Source organism: Papio anubis, chromosome 17 (genome assembly GCF_008728515.1).
Source record: "Papio anubis isolate 15944 chromosome 17, Panubis1.0, whole genome shotgun sequence".
NCBI lineage: Eukaryota > Metazoa > Chordata > Mammalia > Primates > Cercopithecidae > Papio > Papio anubis.
Window position 1 is genome coordinate 54998090 of NC_044992.1, and position 26655 is coordinate 55024744.

Sequence of the window (26655 nt, forward strand, 5' to 3'; positions counted from 1 at the left end):
TCACAATTGTGATTGCAGAGTGTCCTTTATTTCACCCACGCCTGAAGTTGTTTGTGTGTGTTTGTGTGTGTGTGTGTTTAATACAGGCGGCTTATCTGAGTGATTTTAAGAAATTAATTTAATTGAAAAAATGATTAAATTACAAAGAAAGGAAAAAGCATTTGGTTGGCATCACATGGGGTCAGAGGCCACTGCTAATGCAATATTTCATCAATTGCCTCATTGCTATTCTTTCAATGATGTGATTTAGTTTCTCAAATAGCTCTTATCATGGCGGGCTTGCCTTGGATACATTGTACAGAGGCCTTATAATCATTACAATGTATTTACTTAGAAATTTTAAAAGCAATTAAGCCCTTTTAGATATATTTGTGTATGTGCATGCGTGTGTGTGTGTGTGTGTGTGTGTGTGTGTGTGTGTGTACACGTCCACAGAGGAATTTTATAAATGTCCGGACGAGGGTTCTGAGTGAACACTAGGACAAGTGTTGAATTTATCCACTGTAGTGCCCTTCATGCATTTCAAAGAGCTCCATGCAGACTCATGTTAAGCTTTTTTCATGCCCTTTGAATATACCACTATCTCCCTTTAATACACTGAAGAAACAAGAGGACAAAGAGTCTCCCTGTGTTCCTTATCCAAGGCCACACAACTGTTGCTGGAACCTTGAGCTTTCTGAGTGCCAGGCACTTACTTGCAGTATATCCCGAATGCTGGGATATGGTGGAGGTTTAGTTTGTTAAAAAGCGTGATAGCCCTATGATTGTGGGAAAAAATTTTGACACACTTTGCTTTTTGTTTTCATGTAGATCAAGTCATTAGAATGGGCTTTCTCTTAGAAAGCTACTGAGGTTGGGTTAAACAGTAACGGGTGCTCGGGAAAGGGTAGAGCAACATTTTGGCAGCATATGAACGGGTATGTGTGCATATGGGTGGTAATAACGCATGCCCTGACCTGTCCTATGCCTCCTCCCCTTCACCTTTGTTTCAAAATGTTGTGTCCAGCATTTAAAAATGCAGGCACAGTTTGATGCAGGTGTTTGCAACCTCCTTCACCCCAAATGTCATGGTGGCGGGGGATGATAGGCTCTCTTAGCAACCCGCCTCCCTGTGCTGCATGAGATGGGAAGGCAAAATCATGTATTCATTCATCAAATGCTTATCAAGCACCGAAGTGCTATGTACTCTTCGAGGTTCTGTGGATTCACAGAGGAGTGATATTCAGTCTTTGTGCTTGCGGGGAGGAAGGAAGTAAACAAGGCCATAGAGTAAGCTCTACAATAGAGGTAGGTGTGGGCCTGGGTTGGGGGCGCGCACAGGGGAGATGAAGGAGAGGAAAAGGAAGGTTCTCACAGTGAGGGATGGTGAAGGGCCTCCAAGAATTGCTGGAGGCCCCATTCAGTGGTGCGTGCTGGGCGTCAGTTCCCCCCCAAGAGGGAGCATTTCTCAGCAGCACCGAACACTGGCTAGACCTTAAGCTAGATGACGTTTGTTGTCAACTCCCCCAGCCTTCCCGTCTGTGCCCTTTCCCTCCCTGTCTGGAAGGAGGCTCCCAACAGCCTTTTCAAAATCTGTTTAGGGCAGCTACACATAATCAATATTTATTGAATCAAACTGATCTGAAAAACATTCACACTATAGTATAAATGGCTCATACAGGGTACACCTGGGCACATGTGCCTGGAAGCCTCAAGCTAAAAGAGCTTTCGCCAGCTCACCAGGAGAGCTTCGTAGCATGTTGCACGCTCCTGCACCCCGAGTGCACATTTTCTGGATGGTTGCCCACTTTTTCTGTTCTTTAAGCTGGCTCTACTTCCAAACACCCAGCCTTACATGTTTTCCCTTCCTTGCCCACTATTGTGGCTATATGATAAGGCAGGATGAGGGCTGATAACTGCTAGTCTCAGACCTTTTGGCTGGAAATGCCACAAGACTACAACAACTGCTTTGAAGCCTGGGAGAGACCAGTGATGAAAAACAAAGTTGTGGCTGGGCGCAGTGGCTCACGCCTGTTATCCCAGCACTTAGGGAGGCCAAGGCAGATGGATCACTTGAGGTCAGGAGTTCAAGACCAGCCTGGCCAACATGGTGAAATCCTGTCTCTACTAAAAATACAGAAATTAGCTAGGAATGGTGGCACATGCCTGTAATCCCAGCTACTTGGGAGGCTAAGACAGGACAATCACTGGAGCCCAGGAGGTTACAGCTGAGATCATGACACGCACTCCAGCCTGGGTGACAGAGCAAGACGCCATCTCAAAAAAAAAAAAAAAAAAAAAAAAGCAAAAGTAAAACAGAGTTGCAGTGAATGGGACTGGACATTTAAATGTCTCTTTTAAATGCCCTTACTATTTTGGTTCATGGTGTACTACTTGTATGTTTCCTGCATGAGGGCAGAACTGGTTTGGCACATACATTGAAATTCTACCTCTAATGTGAGAGAGAAAGAAGGAGGAAATGACAAGGACCTTCCACCTTCTTCCCAGTCATAGCATTCCACTAGGATTCTCCCATGGGCCATATTTTAGTGTACAAAAATATCATATTTACAGAAAGTCCTGCATTTGTATCCCCAACCATCAGGGTTGTTTAGTTACAGTCAGTGCCCTGTGCAGTAAAGACTGGCAATTGGATGTTTTTCAAACCCTCAACTTAGTTCATTATGAGAAGCTGTCTAAAAAAAAACCCAAAAAACAAAATGGCAACAACAACAAAAAACTACAGTCTTCAATTAAAGGTTCAGAGGCCAGGCACAGTGGCTCATGCCTGTAACCCCAGCACTTTGGGAGGCCAAGGCGGGCAGATCACTTGAGGTCAGGAGTTCGAGGCCAGCCTGGCCAACATGACGAAACCCTGTATCTACCAAAAACACAAAAATTAGCTGGGCGTGGGGTGGTGCTTGCCTGTAATTCCAGCTACTTGGAAGGCATGAGAATGACTTGAATCACCCAGGAAGCAGAGGTTGAAGTGAACCAAGATTGTGCCACTGTACTCCAGCCTGGGTGACAGAGCGAGACTGTGTCTCAAAAAAAAAAAAAAAAAAGAGATTCAGAAAGTGGACACCTTTTAGCACTATGTAATAGAAATATGAGTCATATAAGTAATTTCTAATTTCCTAGGAATTATATTTAGAAAAGTAAAAAGAAATGGGTGAAATTCATTTTAATAACATATTTTACTAAACCCACTAAATTAAAACATTGTCGTTTCAACATGTAATGAATATTTTTTAGTTTTAGAGTCAGAGCCTCACTCTGTTGCCCAGGCTAGAGTACAGTGATGCAATCACGGCTCACTCAACCTTGAACTCCTGGGCTCAAGCCATCCTCCCACCTTAGCCTCCTGAATAGTTGGAACTACAGGCTTGTGCACCACCACACCCAGTGATTTATTTTTATTTTTATTTGTTGTAGAGATGGGGTCTCGCTAGGTTACCCAGGCTGGTCTCGGACTCCTAGGATCAAGCAGTCCTCCTGCCTCAGCCTCTGGACTACTGGTGTGTGCCACCTTGCCCAGCTAATTAAAACATTTTTTTTTTTTTAATGGAGACAGAGTCTCGCTCTGTTGCCCAGGTTGGAGTGCAGTGGCACGATCTTGGCTCACTGCAACTTCTGCCTCCTGGATTCAAGCAATTCTCCTACCTCAGCCTCCTGAATAGCTGGGATTACAGGCATCCGCCACCATGCCTGGCTGATTTTTTGTATTTTAGTAGAGACAGGGTTTCACCATGTTGCCCAGGCTGGTCTCAACCTCCTGAGCTCAGGCAATCTGCCTGTCCTGGCCTCCCAAAGTGCCAGGATTACAGGCATAAGCCACTGCACCTGGCTAAATTTTTTTTTTTTTTGGAGATAGAGTCTTGCCACCCAGGCTGGAGTGCAGTGGCCTGATCTCAGCTCACTGCAACCTCTGCCTCCCAGGCTCAAGCAATTCTCCTGCCTCAGCCTCCCAGGTAGTTGGGATTACAGGTGTGTGCCACCACACCCAGCTAATTTTTGTATTTTTAGTAGAGATGGTTCCAGCTACTTGGGAGGCTGAGATGGGAGGATGACTTGAGCCTGAGAGGGTGAGGCTACGGTGAGCTCTGATTGCACCACTACACTCCAGCCTGGATGACAGAGTAAGATGCTGACTCAAAAATTAAAAAGAAAAAGAAAATGAAAAACAATGACCACACCTCCATTTGTGTATGTGTGTGTGTGTGTGTGAAATGAATGTTCTTTGCTGGCAATCTGACATACAGGAGAAATTAACAGAGTTAATGGCTATTCTGGCGTCTCCTCCAAAGCCACTGAGACCACAGAATTGGAGGATGGGAAGGGACCTTGGAGATCTTGTTAACTTGTGTTGTGGACCCTCATTGCAAGGAATCAGATTCAATTGGCCTGGGGAGGAGTCTAGGCATCAACAGTTTTAGAAGTCCCCTAGTGATTCTAATGTACGGGCTGGGCTCTAAATGCAGAAACACCGCTTCATTTTATAGGTGAAGAGACAGGGGCTAACTGAGGTCAATGACTCATCTTACAGCTTGTTAGAGGCAGAGTGAGGCCCCGAATCCAGATATTCTTCTCTACCCACAGCTCACACAGAGGACATTTCTATAATACCTTCATCATGGGTCATTCTCTTGCTTAACCCCAGAGTTACTCTCATTTTGAATTGAGACACATTCCTCCACTTAACCTAGATTAGACACAAACTTCAACAAACTTCTCTGAACCCTTACTTGCCAAGAAAATCTTCAGATCAGTGAAAACATTGAAGTGATTCTGGTCTGGGACCATGGCTGTAAACGCCTCCCATTTTAGACTTAATTGGGACCTGACACCCTATACTGAATACAGAGTTTAACTGGAGGGTAGAGGGAGGGGCCCCAAAGAATCTAACACTTGAGTCTGATGAGTCTCATCGATGCACAGCCTAAGCCAGAGTGACCCATAACAGGGTTTCACACTCAGATATATCTGAGTGCCGAGCAGGTAATGCATGTGGGTAAGGTGGGTTGGGTGGAGACTCTGGCCCTAGCTCCTCCTAGCCATGGGAGGATGATGCAATGCAAGTCCAGTCCTTCCAGTTTCTCAAAGAAGTCGCAAATTCGGGTTTTTGTTTGTTTTGGTTTTTGTGAAAAACCGTGTTGTGTGAATGTTGGCAACTAATTTGATTTTTAGCAAAACACTGTAAGAGTCAAATAAAACCCACTTGTGAGCTATATTCTGCTTGTGAGCCTTCAGAGTACGTCTTTTAGATAAGTGCAAGACTTTTTTTTTTTTCAGATGATCTCGCTCTGTTGCCCAGGCTGAAGGACAGTGGCACACAGATCACTGTAGCCTTGACCTACTGGGCTCGAGCCATCCTCCCATTTCAGCCTCCCAAGTAGCTGGGATTACAGACATACACCACCACGCCTGGGTAATATGACTTCATCATATTCAATATTGAGTTTTACTGGTTTCTAAAATGTTGGCCTAATACCATCATGGAGGTTGAGCATCCCTAATCCAAAAATTCAAAATCTGAAACTTTTTTTTTTTTTTTGAGATGCAGTCTGGCTCTGTCGCCCAGGCTGGAGTTCTGTGGCACGATCTCGGCTCACTGCAAGCTCCGCCTCCCGGGTTCACGCCATTCTCCAACTGGGATCACAGGCACCTGCCACTACGCCTGGCTAATTTTTTGTATTTTTAGTAGAGACGGGTTTCAACGTGTTAGTCAGGATAGTCTCGATAACCTGACCTCATGATCCGCCAGCCTCAGCCTCCCAAAGTGCTGGGATTACAGGCGTGAGCCACCATGCCCAGCCCGAAATCTGAAACTTTTTGAGCGCCAACATGACACACATTTGACCTCACGTGATGGGTTCAGTCAAAACATTATTCCATGAACAGAATCATTAAAAATATTGAATAAAATTACCTTCAGGGTATGTGAATAAGGTGTATATGAAACAGAAATGAATTTCCTGTTGAGACTTAATTCCATCCTCAAGATAGCTCATTATGTATATGGAAATATTCCCAAATCTGAAAAAAAATCTGAAATTCGAAACACTTCTGATCCCAAGCATTTCAGATAAGGGATACTCAACCTGTGCTTACCTTGCCTTAGACCTTGTGAAACTGATGACAGTGAACGTCGGTGTCAGAAGGAAAAGTAATACAGAAGTCCCACCTCTGTTCCCCTTTCAAATGTTACTCATTTGCTGGCTTTCCGCTTTATTATTTCTTTTGGGTGTGGCACTTGTGATGAATTTTTTTTTTTTTTTTTTTGAGACAGGGTCTTACTCTGTCACCCAGGCTGGAGTACAATGGCACGATCATGGCTGTCTGCAGCCTTGACTTCCCCAGTCGAGCTCAGGTGATCCTCCCACCTCAGCTCCCGAGTAGCTGAGACTGCAGGCATGCACCACCACACCCGGCTAATTTTTGTATTTTTTTTTTTTAAGACAGGGTCTCACCAGGCTGCCCAGGCTGGTTTCGAACTCCTGGGCTCCAGCGATCCACCCCTCGGCTTCCCAAAGTATAGGCACAATTCCATGGTGTCCAACCATAAATTTTCATAATGAAGTTGAAATTAAAGATTATTACAGTTCGTAGATCCATATAATTTATGTCAAAGTTCTTCTTGAAGATGCAAGTCAGGCTTTCTAGCATGACCATGGGATAGATACTAGCTCTGCTATACACAACTATGTAAGGAAAAATGTTTTCATTCACTGCAAAATGAGACGGACGTTTACATTGTAGCACGGGGGCAACCTCTTAGCCAATGAAATGATATTGCAAATAAAAAGCAAAATTACTCTTACCCACATTCTTCATTTTAAGAAAACACCCTTGGATAAGCACATAGAGTGAGAGTCCTTGATTTGAACTAATCTAAGGTATTAATAATAACACATGAATGCCTTAGTGATTTAAGATAATGATTTAAAAGTTGATGCTAATTTACCCTTTAATTGGAAGTATTTATAAAGCAAACATAAATGTAAGTTATTTGTGAAGCATATAAGAGATTAACAGAAAATATGCATGCCATTTGTATTTTAGTTGTTCTTCCTACACATAACCTTGATTTTTGCCACAGTTCCTTTTTTCACACGTAAAAAACTTAATTAGAATGTGTGCTTGTGAGAATCAGTTTCAGGTATATTTCTGTGAGAAGCTCCACTGTCCCTAAATAACCAGAGGTAGGTAACAGTTTCTGACAAAAGCTTGAGGGAACAGGATTAAATAAGAATTACAGCGATTAAATTTTATCTAAAACCTTCAAGTCTCTGGAAAGCTGCTTGGTTTCTATTTTGAGCCATGCTGCCCACATATCTTAACGACAGAATTTATGCATAATTTTGCTCTTCCTGTTTTTATCTCTGTTTGGGTGTATTTATTACTTCATATGTGATGATGCAAGGCTCATTGAAAGGTCCATTTATATCCTGGTTATCTGCATGGGGATCTAGCTGCTTTTCTCTTGCTGTTTCTAGAACTCTCACTGTAACATTCAGATTTGCTGGCACCAAGCCTTTTCCAGCACATATACATTCCGCTCCTTCGGTGACTGTATTTATGGGAGTCTACGTGATTTACTCAAGACTAATAAAGACTGTGTAGAAGGATGGGTCGTGGATTTATCCATCCATGGAATTTTAGCGCATTCAGAGGGAGGTTTATCTTATGTTCTTCCCCCACCACCCTCCAATGTAATTAAAACAACCAAAAAGGCGTTAGTCCAAATGAGTGACAGTTGGCAGATCTGCTTTATTCAACTGGAGGGACTCCCTAGTTTCTGATGCTTGGAGATGGACAAGTAATTACCTCCTGTCTGTGACTATTTTCTACCAGGCTAAGCCCAATGTTTATTGTAAACTATCTGCCATTAAAAGCTGTAATAGCAAGCCTTATGTTCCCACACCATAAATTTGACTTGCACTGTTTTTTTATTTACCTTCATGTTTTATTATATTCTTTGGAATGCTTCATTTTAAAGGAAGATAACAGGAGAATGAAAATTGAACAAATTCCAAATTCATGCTTGAATAAAGATATGTTAGCATACATATTTTTTGCATATACCCAGACCACTGATGGCCACTTTCTGAATATTGGCAGCTTTTGTGTAACTATTAGAGGTAGTTGCTATAAGTATATCACTTGTTAAATGGTCCAGAAAATAGCCTAAAAATTAAAGTTTATGCAGATCACATAGGCTGAGGGCAGTGATTCTCAAACTTTTGCATCTCATGAACACCCTTATTCGAAGACCCCAAAGAGCTTTTGTTTATATGATTATATTTATCAATACTTACTGCATAGGAAATTAGAACTGAGACATTTAAAAATGCTTATTTATTCAGTTAAAAATAACAGGAGGGCCACACACGGTGGTGGCTCATGCCTGTAATCCCAGCAATTTAGGAGGCCGAGGTGGGAGGATCACTTGAGCCTAGGAATTTGAGATCAGCCTGGGCAACATGGTGAAATCTCATGTCATGTCTACAAAAAATTTTTAAAAATTAGCGGGGTGTCGGCCGGGCACGGTGGCTGACACCTATAGTCCCAGGACTTTGGGAAGCCGACGCTGGCGGATCACGAGGTTAGGAGATCGAGACCATCCTGGCTAACATGGTGAAAACCCATCTCTACAAAAAAATACAAAAAATTAGCCGGGCGAGGTGGTGGGTGCCTGTAGTCCCAGCTACTTGAGAGGCTGAGGCAGGAGAATGGCGTGAACCCGGGAGGCGGCGCTTGCAGTGAGCAAAGATTGCGCCACTGCACTCCAGCCTGGGCGACAGAGCGAGACTCCGTCTCAAAAAAAAAAAAAAAAATTAGCCGGGTGTCTTGGCATGCCCCTGTGGTCTCAGCTACTCAGGAGGCTGAGGTGGGAGGAACACCTGAGCTTGCGGGGTCGAGGCTGCAGTGAGCTGTGGTCACACCACTGCACTCCGGCCTGAGTGACAGAGTGAGACCTGTCTTAACAACAAACAAACACCCCAAACCAATAAATAATTACATGTTAACATAAATACCTTTTTTTAATGAAAAATAACTGTATTTTCTGTAGCAAAAAAAAAGTTTAATAAGAAGAGAGTGATTGTTTTGGATTCTGTTTGACTTTAGAAGACAGCTGGAGTCTCATATCTGCTTCTTCAGTCTGCTGTAATATGTTGCTTTGGTTGAAGTATATGAAAAAAAAACTGCCCCTACACAGATACGTAGTTGTAAAAGGGAATATTTTAACAGCCTTTTGAAATAATTATTGATATTCTGCTTTGATCCCAGACCAAAACTTGACAAGTGGTAGTTTTTATGTATTTTTAAAACGAAGTCTTGCTGTGTTGCCTAAGCTGGAGTACAGTGGTGGGATCTCAGGTCACTGCAACTTCCACCTCCCAGGTTCAAGTGATTCTCCTGCCTCAGCCTCCCGAGTAGCTGGGACTACAGGTGTGCACCACCACGCCTGGATAAATTTTGTATTTTTAGTAGAGATGGGGTTTTGCCATGTTGGCCAGGCTGGTCTTGAACTCCTGACCTCAAGTGATCCACCTGCCTCAGCCTCCCAAAGTGCTGGGATTAGTACTGGTATGAGCCACCATGCCCAGCCAAAATAAACATTTCTGTTTTGTTTTTTTTTTTGGACAGAGTCTCCCTCTATCACCCTGGCTGGAGTGCAATGGTTCAAGTGATTCTCGTGCCTCAGCCTCCCAAGTAGCTGGGATTATAGGTGTGCACCACCACTCCTGGCTAATTTTTCTTTTTTTCTTTTTCTTTTTTTTTTTTAGCAGAAGCAAGGTTTAACCATGTTGGCCAGACTAGTCTCGAATTCCAGACCTCAGATGATCCACCCGCCTCAATCAAAAGTGCTGGGATTTCGGGTGTGAGCCACCACGCCCAGCAATAAATGGTAGGTTCTTAAAGGTTAGTTGCAGTGTGGAAATTAAAACCCTTTCAGTGGAATTTTTTTTTTTTTTAACAGTTTTTTTTTTTTTTTTTTAAAGAGCAGTTTTAGGTTTAAAGAAAATGAGACAGCAGTTTAGAGAGTTCTTGCGTGCCCCCTTTCGCCACATTTTCCCATAGTAACATCTTGCATTAGTGTGGCACATTTGTTAACAATTGATGAGCCAATAATACTGAACATGATTATTAAACTAAAGCTCATAGTTTACATTAGGATTAATTATTTGTGATATACAGTTCCATGGGTTTGAACAAATGTATAATGACAGGTGTCCACTATTATAGGAACATATAGAATAATTTTACTGCCCTAAACCCACCCGGTGCTCCTCCTATTTAGCCCTTCTCTTCTTTACCCGAATCCCAGGCAACCACTGATCTTTTGACTATCTTTATAGGTTGCCTTTTCTAGAACATCATATACACTTGACCTTTAAACAGCATGGGTTTTAACTGCACAGGTCCTCTTTCATAAGATTTTTTTTTGTTTTGAGACAGTCTCTCTCTGTCGCCCAGGTTGGAGTGCAGTGGTGCGATCTCGGCTCACTGCAACCTCCACCTCCAGGGTTCGAGCGATTCTCCTGCCTCAGCCTCCCAAGTAGTTGGGACTACAGGCGCCCACCACCACGCCCGGCTAATTTTTGTATATTTTTAGTGGAGATGGGGTTTTTCACCATGTTGGCCAGGCTGGTCTTGAACTCCTGACCTCAGGTGATCCGCCTGTCTCGGCCTCCCAGAGTGCTGGGATTATAGACTACTGCACCTGGCCAAGATTGTTTTCAATGAAAGTTATACCGAATATACTTGCGTCTCCTATCACCCCTCCCACTTCCTCTACCTCTTCTGCCCCTGCAACCCTTGAGACAGCAAGACTAACCCTCTTCTTCTTCTTCCTTCTCAGCCTACACAACGTGAAGACAAGGATAAAGACCTTTATTTTATTTATTCGTTGTTTTTTTTTTTAAGGTGAAAGTCATGCTGTGTTGCCCAGGCTGGAGTGCATTGGCGTGATCATAGCTCACTGCAGCCTCAAACCCCTGGGCTCCAGGAATTCTCCCACCTCATCATGCTGAGTAGCTGGGACTGCAGGTATGCACTACCCTCTAGGCCAAGGATAAAAACCTTGTGATAATCCAGTTCCACTTAATAAATAGTAAATATATTTTCTATTCCTTGTGATTTTCTTTTTTCTTATTTTTTAAAAGACGGGGTCTCACTCTGTTGCCAAGGCTGGAGTGCAGTTGTACAATCTTGTCTCACTACAGCCTCAACTTTCTGGGCTCAAGCAATCCTCCTGCCTTAGCCTCCCACGTAGCTAGGACTACAGGTACATGCCAGCCCACCTGCACAATTTTTTTTTTTTTTTTTAGAGATGGGGTCTCACCATATTGCCCAGGTGGGTTTTGAACTCCTGGCTTCAAGCAATCTTCCTGCCTTGGCTTCCCAAAATGTTGGGATTCCAGGTGTGAGCCACTGCCACTGGCCTTTCCTTATGATTTTCTTAATTTTTTTTATTTCTTAAAATATTAAGAATACAGTACATAATATATATAAACATACATATATATATATATATGTCATACAAAATGCATGTTAATTGACTGCTTATGTTACCAGTAAGGCTTCTGGTCAGCACTAGACGATTAGTAATTATGTTATTAGGGACTTAAAAGTTATACACAGATTTTCGACTGCACCCCTACCCCTCTGTGTTGTTCCAGGGTCAACCATAATTGGAATCATACATCACATAGAATTTTCAGATGGACTTCTTTCACTAAGCAATATGCATTTAATGTTTCTTTTTGTGGATTGAATGCTCATTAATTTTGATCACTGACTATTCCATTGTATGGATGTACTACAGTTTATTCATTCACCTTTTGAAAAATATCTTAGTTGCTTCTATTTTTTGGCAATTATGAGTAAAGTTACTATAAACATTTGTGTGCAGATTTTTGTGTGGGCTAAGTTTTCAACTCTTTCTGGTAAATCCCTAGGAGTATGATTGCTGGGTCAGATGGCAAGAATACATTTAGCTTTATAAGAAATGTAAACTGCCAAACTGTCTTCAAAAGTGGCTGTACTATTTTGCATCCCCACTGTCGATGAATGAGAGTTTCTATTGCTCCACATCGTTGCCAGCATTAGGTATTAATAGTTTTTTGGATTTTAGCCATTCTAATATGAGTATAGTAGTGTCTCATTGTCATTTGAATCTGCAATTCTCCAGTGACATATGATGCTGAGCATCTTTTCGTGTTTATTTGCCATCTGTATATTTTCTTTCTTTCTTTCTTTTTTTTTTTTTTTTGGAGACAGGGTCTCGCTCTGTTGCCCAGGCTAGAGTACAATGACACAATCTCAGCTCACTGTAACCTCTGCCTCCCAGGTTCAAGTGATTCTTCTGCCTCAGCCTCCCAAGTAGCTGGGACTACAGGTGTGCACCACCACACATGGCTAATTTTCTATTTTTAGTAGAGACAGGGTTTCACCATGTTGGCCAGGCTGTTCTTGAACTCCTGACCTCAAGTGATCCGCCTGCCTTGGCCTCCCAAAGTGCTGGAATTACAGGCATGAGCCACCGTGCCCAGCCCACCATCTGTATATTTTCTTGGGTGAGGTACTTTTTCAACTCTTTTGCCCATTTTAAAAACTCGGTTGTCTGGCACTACTGAGTTTTAAGGTTTTAAGAGTTCTTTGTGTATATTGGATACTGGTCCTTTATCAGATAAGTGTGCTTTTTAATTTTTTTTCTTTTCTTTTCTTTTCTTTTTTTGAGACAGTCTCACTCTGTTGCCCACACTGGAGTGCAGTGGTGCAATTATAGCTCACTGCAGCTGTGAACTCCTAGGCTCAAGCCATCCTCCTGCCTTAGCCTCCTGAGTATCTAGGACTATAGGTGTGCACTACCATGCCTGGCTAATGTTTATTTTATTTTATTTTTATTTTTTAATTTTTCTGTAGAGATAAGTCTTACTATGTTGCCTGGACTGGTCTCAAACTTCTGGCCCCAAGCAATCCTCCCCACTTGTTATATATTTTTTCTTTATCAGATGTGTGTTTTGCAAATATTTTCTCCCAATCTGCAGAGAAAATATGTGGCTTGTCTTTCCAGTCTCTTAAATCACTGGATCTTTCACACTATGACCGTTTAGTGCCACTGCCCTGATGCATGCTAAAACATCAGTGTTTGTGTAACATCACATCGCTGTTTGTGTAACATCAGTGCAGATTGTGTAACATCACAACAAACACATCGCTGTTTGTGTAACATCAGTGCAAATTTTAATACAAAGGAAAGGCAAAAGACATCTTAGTATTATTGTGAAAATGGTTTTAATTTTGTGGACATACGATCAAGGCCCATGGACCATACTTTGAGAACCACTGGCCTAAAGCAAACAAGGATAGCCTGTACTACTCTTTAGTTCAGGCCCAGTAAGACCAACTAGAATTAGAAATTTGAATTTTACAAATGTATAATGTTAATTTACTTTTCTGCAAAAAGGGGTTTGGAAGACACATAAGATATATAATGCATTGAACTTGGTGTTCTAATTCATTAGGAAGAGTCCATTTTGTTTACGTATTTTTTCCTCGTGATTTTTGAGAGACTATAATTTTAATTAATTAATTTATTTTTATTTTTATTTATTTATTTATTTTTTGAGATGGAGTCTCACTGTGTCACCAGGTTGGAGTGCAGTGGTGCAATCTCAGCTCACTGCAACCTCTGACTCCCTGGTTCAAGTGATTCTCCTGCCTCAGTCTCCTGAGTAGCTAGGATTACAGGCACACACCACCACACCCAGCTAATTTTTGTATTTTTAGTAGTGAAGGGGTTTCACCAGGTTGGCCAGGATGGTCTCGGTCTTCTGACCTCGTGATCCGCCTGCCTCGGCCTCCCAAAGTGCTGGGATTACAGGCGTGAGCCACCGCGCCCAGCCTATAATTTTTATTTTTAAAGAAATACTGTGTGTGTGTGTGTGTGTGTGTGTAAATATATCAAGTAGAGTGTATGGGCCAATGAACGTCTCTCTCTCTCTTTTTCTGGAGTGCAGTGGCATAATCATGGCTCACTAAAGCCTCAAACTCCTGGGCTCAAGTGATACTTCCACTTCAGCCTCCTGAGTAGCTGGGACCACAGGCGTGCACCACCACACCCAGCTAACTTAAAAGTTTTTGTAGAGATAGAGTCTCTCTATGTTGCCCAGATTGGTCTTGAACTCCTGGGCTCAAGCAATCCTCCTGCCTCAACCTCCTAAAGTGCTGGGATTACAGGTGTCAGTCACCGTGCCTGGCCCTAAATGTCTCTTAATGGCAACTAATAGGTAGATGATGCCCAGTAACAGGTTTATGATATATTTGTCTATATAGACAAACATATAGTACCCCCCACTTTTTCCTTTTTCTCCTAGAAAGAAAAAGCATATTTTCTTTCCTTCCGGTAGATGTACTTTTCCCTATTTCTTCCATTAAGTACAACCAAAACCCCTGAATATTATATATTAAACAAACAGAAGAAGACTCTGAAAGGTGGGAAAAAAGGAGGGCAGAATATCTATGGACTGCAGGATCTGAAGAACAACATTGCAGTGACTTACTTTGTTTTTATTTTTGACTCATATACACCAGACTTGGAGTTGAAAAAGGTAGCAACCTGGAAATGCCAACAGTAGTCAAAAAAGCCCAACCAAAGCCTGCTCTCTTTAGCCAAAGAACCATGGAAGGGGCAGCCTAGCAAGATGGAAAAGTTTTAAACATTGCTATGGATTGCATTGTGTCTCCCCCAAATTCATGTCGAAGCCTTAACTCCCAGTGTAATTGTATTTGGAGACGGGGCCTTTGGGAGATAATTAGGGTTAGATGAAGTAATGAGAATAAGGCCCTCATGATGGAATCAGCAGCTTTGTAAGAAGAATGGTGGGGTTGGGTGTGGTGGCTCACATCTGTAATCCCAGCGCTTTGGGAGGCCGAGGTGGGAAGATCACTTGAGGTCAGGAGTTCAAGACCAGTCTGGCCAACATGGTGAGACCTCATCTCTACCAGAAAATACAAAAATTAGCCAGGCGTGGTGGTGCACATCTGTAATACCAGCTACTCGCGAGGCTGAGGCATGAGAATCGCTTGAGCACAGGAGGTGAAGGGTACAGTGAGCCAAGATTGTGGCCCACTGCACTCCAGCTTGGGAGACAGAATGAGACCCTGTCAAAAAAAAAAAAAAAAAGGAGTGGAGAGAGATCATTTTCTCTGCCATGTGAAGACACAGTGAGAAGCCGATCATCTGCAACCTAGAAGAGAGCCCTTGCCAGGAACTAAATTGGTTAGCACCTTGATCTGGGACGCCCTAACTTCCAGAACTGGGAAACATAAATGTCTGTTGTTGAAGCCACCAGTCTATATTTTGTTGTAGCAGCCTGAGAAGACTAATACAATAACTGCTCTACTCCAGCCAAACAGCACAGCAAACCCTTTGGCCCCCAACCATACCAACAAAGGCTGAGCGGGGAGCCGACGATTCCACCCTTATGAGGCTATAATGAGGCACCTCACCCACCAGGGTTGTGTCAGAGAAGGTCAAGTAGAGAGTCAATAATAAGTCCGCTCTCCACCTGGCCCCCATGGTATCAGTGGAGACCATGTGGGAAGCCTACACTTACACCCCCAAAAGGCAGTAATGAAGTGCTCCTCTTCATTCCTGCTCAGTGGTATCAGAGAAGGACTAGCAGAGAGTCTAGACTTTTACCATCATCCAATGGTAATAAGGCAACCCCCATCTCAGTGTCAGTGGAGACCACCTGGGGAGCCAGGACGCCAACATCTGCCCAGCAATAATGAGAAGTGTAACTAAGATGTCAACAGAGGCTGAGTGAACCTAGTCTTCTGCCTCCATCTGGCAGTAATGGGATGGTGTCTTTCCTCCTCTGCTAGAGTAATGTTAAAAAAAGCCAGCTAAAATACAGGGTTAACATAAAATTGATAACCTTATAAAAATGTCCAAGTTTCAGCTGAAAATCACTAATCATAACAAGAGCCAGGAAGTTCTCAAATGAAATGAAGAAAAGTCAATCAATAAATGCCAGTACCAATATGACAGAGATGTTAGAATTATATGACAAAGATGTCAAAGTAGCCTTACAAAAATGCTTCAAAAGGAATTCTGAACACAGTTGAAACAAATTAGAAAGTAGAAAGCCTCAGGAAACAAATATAATATATAAAGATGAACCAAATGAAAATTTTAAAACTTTAACACAATAACTGAAATTAAAAGTCAGTGGTTGGACATAATACCAGGATAGGGAGGGAACAGAGAAGAAAAAAATCAGTGAAAGGAAGATAGAATAATAAAAATTACTCAAACTTAACAACAAAGTACCAAAGGAATAATGGCTGAAAACGTCTCAAATTTGGTAAGAGACAAGAAGATGAGCAAACCTCAAAGAAGACAAAGCCCAAATAAATCTATACCAAGACACATTATAATGAAACTTCTGAAACCCAAAGACCAAGAGAAAAATCTTAAAAGCAACCAGAAAACAAACAAACAACCCCAGAGAAAAAACCTATTTGAATGACAGTGGATTTCTTATCAGAAACCATGGGGGCCATAAGTCAGTGGTACAGTGTTTTTCAAGTGCTGAAAGAAAAGAACTGTCAATCCAGAATCCTATAGTCAGTAAAAATATTCTTCGGAAATGAAGAGGAAACCAAGATATTCTCAGATGAAGAAAAACTCAATTTTTCACCAGCAGAATTACTCTAAAAGAATGGCTAAAGGAAGTTCTCTAAACAAATGAAAAAACAGAAGAGGAAAATTTGGATCATCAGAAAAGGAAGTGATAAAAGAAGAAAACTTGGAGCATCAGAAGGAACACAATAAGTGAAAAAGGGGGAGAGTAAACACAATAGTTTTTCCTTCTATTCTTCAGTTTTTGTTTTGTTTTGTTTTGAGACGGAGTCTTGCTCTTGTCACCCAGGCTGGAGTGCAATGGTGACGTCTCAGCTCACTGCAACCTCCGCCTCCCGAATTCAAGCAATTCTCCCTGCCTCAGCCTCCCAAGTAGCTGGGATTACAGACGCCTACCACCATGCCGGGCTAATTTTTGTATTTTTAGTAGAGATGGGGTTTCACTTTGTTGGTCAGGTTGGTCTTGAACTCCTGACCTCAAGTGATCTGCTTGCCTCGGCCTCCCAAAGTGCTGGGATTACAGGCATGAGCCACCATGCCCAGCCTATTCTTGAGTTTTTAAAAAAATATATTTAATAGTTGAAGTAAAAATGACATGTTTTATATGGTTCTAAAAGTATGCAGAGGAAATATTAAGACAATTGTATTATAAATAGTGGAGGGCAACAGGATTTAAAGGGAAACACAATTACTACATTTCATTTAAACTGGCAAAATAATGACACTAGTAGACTATAATGGGTTATGTATATATAACGTAATACCTACAGCACTACCTAAGAAGCTATACAAAGCTTTTCAAAAGTTATCCAAAATGCTGTAGATCAATCAAAATGAAATTTTAACAGAAGTGTGAGTAACCCACAGGAAGGCAGAAGAAAGAAAACAGAGAAATGAAAAATAGAACGAACAGAAAGGAAAAAATAAAATCAGAGATTTAAGGCCTAACATATTAATAATTACATTAAATGTAAGTGGTAGAAGCACATCAACTTTAAAAGAGAGAGATTGGCAGAGTGGATTTTAAAACACAACCCAACTGTATAGTGTCTACAAGAAACTCATTTCAAATATAACAACATAGGCAGGTTAAAAGCAAAAGAATAGAAAAATATGTCATGCAAACATTAATCAAAAGAAAGCAAGGGTGGCTGTATTAATATCAGATAAAGCAGACTTCAGAGCAAAGAAAATTTCCAGAGACAGAGAGGGCGATTATATAATGATAAAAGGGTCAATCCACCAAAAAGACATAGCAATCTTAAATGTGTATGCACCAAACAACACAGCTGCAAAATACATGAAGTAAAACTGATAGAACTGAAAGGAGACATACACATATCCAGTTAAAATTGGAGAAAGATAACAGGCAAATCTTCAAACTAAAAAACACATCTAAATAACATAGGAGTCAAAAAAAAGAGGTCTCAAAGGAAATTAAAAAATACATTGAAATGGGTGAAAATAAAAATACAATGTGTCAAAATTTGTGGGACACAGCCAAAGTAATACTGAGAAGGAAATATATAGCACTAAATGCATATGTTAGAAAAGAGAAAAATCCAAAATCAATCTATGATCCCACTGTAAGAACTTAGTAAAAGATGAGCAAAATAAATCCAAAGTGAGAAGAAAATAATAAAGAAAATCAATGACATTGAACACACACACAAATGGAAAAATCAATTAACCAAAGATCTGGTTTTTTGAAAAGGTCAATAAAATTGACAAACCTCTAGCAAGACTGACAAAGTAAGAAATAAAGACACGAATTGTCAATATCAGGAAGGAAATAGATGAAATTATAGACACTGCAGGCATCAAAAGGATAATAAAGGAATACTACAAACAACTCTAAATATTATAAATATGACAATCTAGATGAAATGGACCAATTCCTGGAAAAACACAAAGTACCACAACTCATCAAATAGGAAACAGATAATTTGAGTAACCCTATAACTAAAAAGAAATTGAACTTACAATTTTAAAACTCCCTAAAAAGAAATCTCCAGGCCCAATTTGTTTCACTGGAGATTTCTACCAAACACTTAATGAATTATTAAACCAATTATTGCCTGGGTGCAGTGGCTCACGCCTGTTTTCTCAACACTTTGAGAGGCTGAGGCAGGTGGATCACTTGAGCCCAGGAGTTCGCAAACAGCCTGAGCAACATGGCAAAACTGCATCTCTACAAAATATACATATATAAAATTAGCCGGGCATAGTGGCATGAGCCTGTGGTCCCAGCTACTCAGGAGGCTGAGCAGAAGAATCACCTGAACCAGGGAGGCAGAGGTTGCAGTGAGCTGAGGTTGCACCACTGCACTCCAACCTTGGTAACAGAGCAAGACCCTGTCTCAAAATTAAACCAGTTCTACGTTATCTCCTTCAGAAAATACAAAAGGAGCAAGCACTTCCCAATTCATTTTATAATGCCAATATTACCTTAATACCAAAACCAGACAAAGACAACACAGAAAAGAAAACTACAGACCAAAGTCATTAGTGAAAATAGATAGAAAATTCCTTAATAAAATATTAGCAAGTAGAATTCAGCTATATTTTAAAAAATGTATACACTAAGACTAAGCGGAGTTTTTTCAGGGATGCAAGGCTAGTTCATCATTCAAAAATCAGTCAATGACATCCACTATATTTACAGGCTAAAGAAGAAAGGTCACATAATAATATCAATAGATTCAGAAAAAGCATTTAACAAAATTCAACAGTTATTCATGATAAAAACTCCCAGAAAAACAGGATTAGAGACCACTTTACTTGATAAAGAGCATCTATATGAAAAAATAGAACAACAGAAAACAAAAAATAAAATCACAGATTTAAGGCCTACAGATTTAAGGCCTACAGCTAACATTTTACTTAATCATGAAAGACTGAAGCTTTCCCCCTAAAGTTGGGAACACGGAAAGGATGTCTGCTTTTATCACTTTTATTGAACATAGTGCTGGAAGTCCTAGCCAACGCAATAAGGTAAGAAAAGAAAGTAAATGGCATACAGTTTGGAAAGAAAGTAAATGGCATACAGTTTGGGAAGAAAGAAATAAAACTATCCCCATCTGCAGATGATATAATTGACCACATCAAAAATCCAGAAGAATCTGCCAAAAAAAAAAAAAAAAAAATCTCATGGAACCAATAAGTGAGATCAACAAGGTTGCATGACATGAGATCAACATATGAAAAAAAAATATTTCTACAAACTAGCAATGAACACATGGACATCTAAATTAAAAATGTAATATTATTGATAATCACTTAAAAATATGAAATAGGTGTAAATCTAACAAGACAAGTACAGGACATTTATGCTGTCAACTATGTAATGTGATGAAAATAACAAGATCTAAATAAATGGAATAGTAGTCTGTGCTTACGGATTCAACTCAGTTAAGTAACTCAGTAAAGTAGCTCAACACAGTAAAGATGTCAGTTCTCCCCAAATAGATATAATGGTTTAATGCAATTCCCATTAAAAACTAAGCAAGATCTTTTGGTAGCTGTAGACAAGATTATTCTAAAATTTATATGGAAAGTCCAAACAAAAAGCTAAGGGGCAAAACCTGGGCTGGGATAGGGCATGAGGCAGTGCGTTGGGACATCCCTTGCATCAGGCTCAATGGTGCCTGTCACTGTGTGACTAGCTGGGATGTTTGGGGTGGGTCAGGGGCAGGCGTAGCCTGTTTACCTCATTGTCCCCTAGCACCACAGGCTGCCAGCACCGTGAAGCTATGGACTTTGGAGCACGTCTTTGACCACCTGTGGGAAATTGTTACAACAGTTGAAATGCAGAAATATCCAAACCCTATGACCCTGAGTGTGGTTGGAGATGATGTGTTGGACAGACATATAGATCCCTCTGGATCCCTTCTCAGCACAGAGAGGGGGCTGCTTTCATTGTGAAGTCCCTTACTGGTGTAGCAAGAACCAAAACATATGTGCAAGAACATTCTGTAGCTGATCATGTAGAGAAAACAGTGGAACTTAAATCTACTAACATTTCATTTACAAATAAGGTTTCAGTAGATGAGAGACTTATAGAAAAGCCACATCCTCGGGACTCAGAAAAAAACTATTTTGACTCAAGAAACCATAATCACTGTGAAAGGAGTCAGCCTCAGCAGTTACCTTGAAGGACTGATGGCAAGACTGAGAAGCAATGGAACGGGTAATACACAAATTAAATGCTGAGACTGAAGAACTGTTGGCCTCTGCAAGAGGAAGCATAGAGACTCTGATGGCAGCAGCAGAGTATCTGCAGAGAAATAATCATGAAAGTTGCTGGACAATGTCGGTTACCCCGGGTCTCTCCAAGCTAACTATATATTTATTTGTTATTTTAAAAATAGAACTATCATTTAGGTAGAATTTTTTAAAAATATGCTGATGTAAGGCTATGTGACTTTTGATCAAAAGAGATGCAGGGCTTCTAAATAGAAGTGATCATTAGAAATTTTTAAAAAGAAAAGCTAAAACAATTTTGAATAAGAAGAGTAATGGGTGAGTAATCAGTCTACCCAATTTCAAGGCTTACTCTGAAGCTACAGTAATCAAGACTGTATAGTGCTGGCAAAGAGAGAGACACATTAGATACATATGTTAATGTAATAGATTAAAGAATCTAGAAATAGACCCCTACAGATATGTCCAGTGGAGTTTTGACCAAGACGTAAGAACAGTTCAATACGGAAAAGATAGACTTTTCAGCAAATGGTGTTGGAGCAATTGGATATTCAAAAAAAAAAAAAAAAAGGAACTTGATCCAACTCTCACATCTTATACAAAAATTAACTCAAAAGATTGTGAACTTAAATGGGAAATGTAAAACTGTAAGATTGTTTAGAGAAAATAGGGGAAAATATTTGGAATCTAAGCTTATGCAAAGAGCTTTTAGACTTGACCCACAAACGTGATCCAGAAGAGGAAAAATGGACATATTTGATGTCATTAGAATAAAAAAATTTGCTCTGAAAAGACCTCATTAAGAGGATAAAAGCTCCCTATTCGATAAATGGTGCTGGGATAGCTAGAGAGCCATAGGCAGGAGATAGAAGCTGAACCCCTTCTTTACACCATGTACAAAAATCAGCTCTATTAAGTCTTTAATCCAACTTTAAGATGAATTAAAGACTTAAATGTAAAACCCAAAATTATAAAAACCCTGGAAGACTACCTAGGCAATACCATTCTGGACACAGGAACTGGCAAAGATTTCATGACAAAGACATCAAACGCAATCACAACAAAAGCAGAACTTGACAAATGGGATCTAATTAAACTTAACAGCTTCTGCACAGCAAGAGCAACTATCAACAGAGTTAACAGACAACCTACAGAATGGGAGAAAATATTTGCAATCTATGCATCTGACAAAGGTCCAATATCCAGCATCTATAAGGAATTTAAACAAATCTACAAGAACAAAACAACCCCATTAAAAAGTGGGCAAAGGATATGAATAGACTATGTTTAAAAGAAGACATACCTGCAGCCAACAAGCATGTGACAAAAGCTCAATATCGCTGATCATTGGAGAAATGTAAATCAAAACCAAAATGAGATACCATCTTACACTAGTCAGAATGGCTATTATTAAAAAGTCAAAAAGTAACAGATGTTGGTGAGGTTGGAGAGAAAAGGGAACACTTATACACTATTGGTGAGAGTATTAGCTCAACCATTGTGTAAAGCAGTATGGCAATTCCTTAAAGAGCTAAAAGCAGAACTACCATTCAATCCAACAATCCCATTACTGGGTATATATCCAGAGAAATATAAATCATTCTACCATAAAGACACATGTGAGGCCGGGCACAGTGGCTCACGCCTATAATTCCAGCACTTTGGGAGGCTGAGGCGGGCAGATCACGTGGTCAGGAGATTGAGACCATCCTGGCTAACATGGTGAAACCCCAAAAAATAGAGAATATTTTTTGTATTCTCTACTAAAAATACAAAAAATCAGCCGGGCATGGTGGTGGGCGCTTGTAGTCCCAGCTACTCGGGAGGCTGAGGCAGGAGAATGGTGTGAACCCGGGAGGCGGAGGTTGCAGTGAGCCGAGATCGCGCCACTGCACTCCAGCCTGGATGACAGAGGGAGACTCTGTCTCAAAAAAAAAAGACACATACATATGAATGTTCATTACAGCACTATATAAAATAGCAAATACATGGAATCAACCTAAATGCCCATCAATGACAGATTGGATAAAGAAAATGTGACACATACACACCATGGAATACGATACCACCATAAGAAAGAACGAAATCATGTCTTTTGCAGGAACATGGATGGAGCTGGGCGCTACTATCCTTAGCAAACTAATGCAGGAATGGAAAATCAATTATCGCATGTTCTCACTTTTAAGTTGGGGAGCTAAATGATAAGAACTTATGAACATAAAGAAGAGAACAACAGACACTGGGGTCTACTTGAGGGTGAAGGGTGGAGAGTGGGAGGAGGGGGAAGAGCAGAAAAATAACTATGGGTACTAGGCTTAGTACCTGGGCGACAAAATAATTAGTACTACAAACCCCTGTGATGTAAGTTTACGTATATAACAAAACTTCACATGTACTCCTGAACCTAACATAAACTTTTTTTTATTTTTAAAGAGGATAAAAAGACAAGTTATGTGCATATTTCTGCAGAGAAAATATTTGTAAGCTGCATATCTGACAAAGGACTAGTACTGGAATATATAAAGAACTCTCAAAACTCAACAGTAAAAGAAGCAAAAATCCAATTAGAAGGTAGAGAAAAGACATGAAGAAGATAATACAGATGGCAAATAAACACATGAAAAGATGTTTAATATCATTAGCCATTAGGGAAATGCAAATTAAGACCACAACGAGATACCACTACATGCCCATCAGAATAGCTAAAATGCAAAACAGTGAAAACACCAGATGCTAGAAAGGACACCGGATCACTCATACATTGCTGGTGGAAATGTAAAATGGTACAGTCACTCTGGAAAACAGTTTGCCAATTTCTTTAAAAATTAAACATGCAGGCCGGGCGTGGTGGCTCACGCTTGTAATCCCAGCACTTTGGGAGGCTGAGGTGGGTGGATCACCTGAGAGGTCAGGAGTTCAAGACTAGCCTGGCCAACATGGTAAAACCCCATCTCTACTAAAAATACGAAACAAAAAGTAGCCGGGCATGGTGGCAGACACCTGTAATCCTAGCTACTCGGAAGGCTGAGGCAGGAGAATCCCTTGAACCTGGGAGGCAGAGGTTGCAGTGAGCTGAGATTGCACCACTGCACTCCAGCCTGGGCAACAAGGCAAGTCTCCACCTCAAATTAAAATAAACAAACAAACAAACAAACATGCAGCCAGGCGCAGTGGCTCATGCCTGTAATCCCAGCACCTTGGGAGGCTGAGGTTGGTGGATCACCTGAGGTCAGGAGTTCAAGACCAGCCTGGCCAATATGGTGAAACCCCATCACTATTAAAAATACAAAAATTAGCCAGGTATGGTGGTACATGCCTGTAATCCCAGCTACCCCGGAGGCTGAGGCAGGAAAATCACTTGAACTAGGAAGGTGGAGTTTGCAGTGAGCTAAGATTGCGCCACTGCATTCCAGCCTGGGCAACAGAGAGAGACTCCATCTCAAAAAAAAAAAAAAAAAAAAAAAAAATTAAACATGCAACTACCATACAATCCAGCAATCGCACTCTTGGACATTTATTTCCCCAAAATGAAGACTATATTCACACAAAAACCTGTACACGAATGCTAACCCTACTTGTATTCATTATAGCAAAACACTGGACACCGAGATGTCCTTCAGTAGGTGAACAGTGAAACAAACGATGGTCCATCTTGAATACTTCTGAGCAATAAAAAGGAACAAACGATTGATAAACACAACCACCCCTGGATGACTCTTAAGAGAATTATGCTGAGTGAATAATGAAGTCAATCCCAGAAGTTTATATACTGTATAATTTTATTTACATGACATTCCTGAAATGACAAAATTATAGAAATAGACTCATGGTTGCCAGGGGTTAAGCAGCGGGGAATGGGAGGGAAGTAGACACGGTCATAAGAGGGTAACATGGGGGATCCTTATAGTGATGGAAATGTTCTATATCCTTTGAGTCCAGATTTCAGCTGGTCTGCAGCAGGGACTCTCCCAGCAGTAGGGAGGCTCACTCGAAAAGGCATGGCCCAGGGCCGGGCGTGGTGGCTCACACCTGTAATCCCAGCACTTAGGGAGGCCAAGGCAGGCAGATCGCAAGGTCAGAAGTTTGAGACCAGCCTGGCCAAATGGTGAAACCTCATCTCTACTAAAAATACAAAAATTAGCCGCACATGGTGGCGCACGCCTGTACTCCCAGCTACTCGGGAGGCTGAGGCAGAAGAATCGCTTGAACCCGGGAGGCAGAGGCTGCAGTGAGCCGAGATCATGCCACTGCACTCCAGCCTGGGCGACACAGCGAGACTTCAAAAAAAAAAAAAAGGCATGGGCCTAACACGGTGGATGGTGGGGGCTGTTATACAGGGTTCATCTGAGTCTCCCGTGGCTCCCACAGGATCCCACAGTTTACAAGATGAGATTTGTAATTTTGAAAGGTCATTGGGATTTGTCCCAATGGTGCCCTTAATAGCAAAAGAAAGTCCTGAATTGCAGGTCGTGCTCTGTTGTCACCTCTCTTTAATCTGAAATGCTTCCTCAGTGTTTTCCCCATCCTTCATGAACTTGACATTTTTAAGGGTCTGGCTGGTTATTTTGAAGAATGTTCCTCGATTTGGGTTGGTCTGAGGTTTCTTCACAATGAGATTCCACTTATGCCTTCTGACAGAAATACCCAGAAATAACGCAGTGTCTTTCCCCACGCATCATATTGGATGACAGCTTCCATTCATAGTGGCATTTAGATCACTCGGTTAAGGTGGTGGCTGTCAAGTACCTTTATTCCAAAGTAATTATTTTTCTCTTTGCAATTTATAAATTCATTATCTGTCTTGTGGAGAGATATTTTGAGACAATTGTAAATATCCTATTACTCCTCAAATTTTTACCCTCTAGTTTTAGGAAGACTTTTTGATTCTTGCCTGAATCATTTAATACTATCATGGTTGCCAAGTTGGCAATTTTCTACATCTGTCATTCCTTCTATATTTATCAGCTGGCTTTCTTCCGTAAAGCAGAACTTCCCTTCTCCCCCACTTATTTACTTAAATATGCAGAGTGGGGGGGGGATATGTATTCTCCTTTTATTCAATGAATCCCTTGACTTTTAATCATTCTGCATCGTGTTATTATGTTTTAGGTGTTTCTCTTACAAACAGCATATAACTAAATTTTCTCTAGATTGACCTTATTATTATTATTATTATTATTTTTTGAGACAGGGTCTCACTCTGTCACCCAGGCTGCAGGTCAGTGGCATGATTTTGGCTCACTGCAACCTCCGCCTCCTGACCTCAAGTGATCCTCCTGCCTCGGCTTCCCAAAGAGCTGGGATTACAGGCATGAGCCACTGCGCCCAGCCTCAGATTGTCTTTCTAATCTTAAAACAGTAAGTTTTTCATTTATATGTGTTGTGAAAATAATATATATGGATTTTTTATGCAAAAAAGGAGATTTACATATGTTCACGTAGAAAAATATCTAAAATGTGCTCTTAAGGGGAAAAATTGCAGGAAAGTATGTATAAAATAAGCCCATCCATGAGGGGAAAAGGATATGTGTACCTCTATTTTCATAGTCATAAATTTCTGGAAGGTCACACAAGAAGTGGGTTAACATCGGTTACTCTAAGAAGATGGCCTGGGGGTAGAGGTCTATTTCTACCTTTATATATTACTGGAACTTTAACATCTACGAACAGGTTTTACTTAGACAATTAAAAGGCCTGATGTTTGCCTACCAGAAACTCACAGCCTGTGACAGATACAGACACTTGCACGGCCATGTGGTACCCGAGGCTGTTAGAGTTAATTCCAGGCTGGACGCCACGTAAGCAGGTGAGAT

General features: G+C 40.9%; 1 pseudogene; it reads left to right on the forward strand.

Annotated features, from left to right (window-relative positions):
* Positions 1-18941: 18941 nt before the first annotated feature.
* LOC110741561 lies at positions 18942-21412 on the forward strand (annotated as a pseudogene).
* Positions 21413-26655: the final 5243 nt, after the last annotated feature.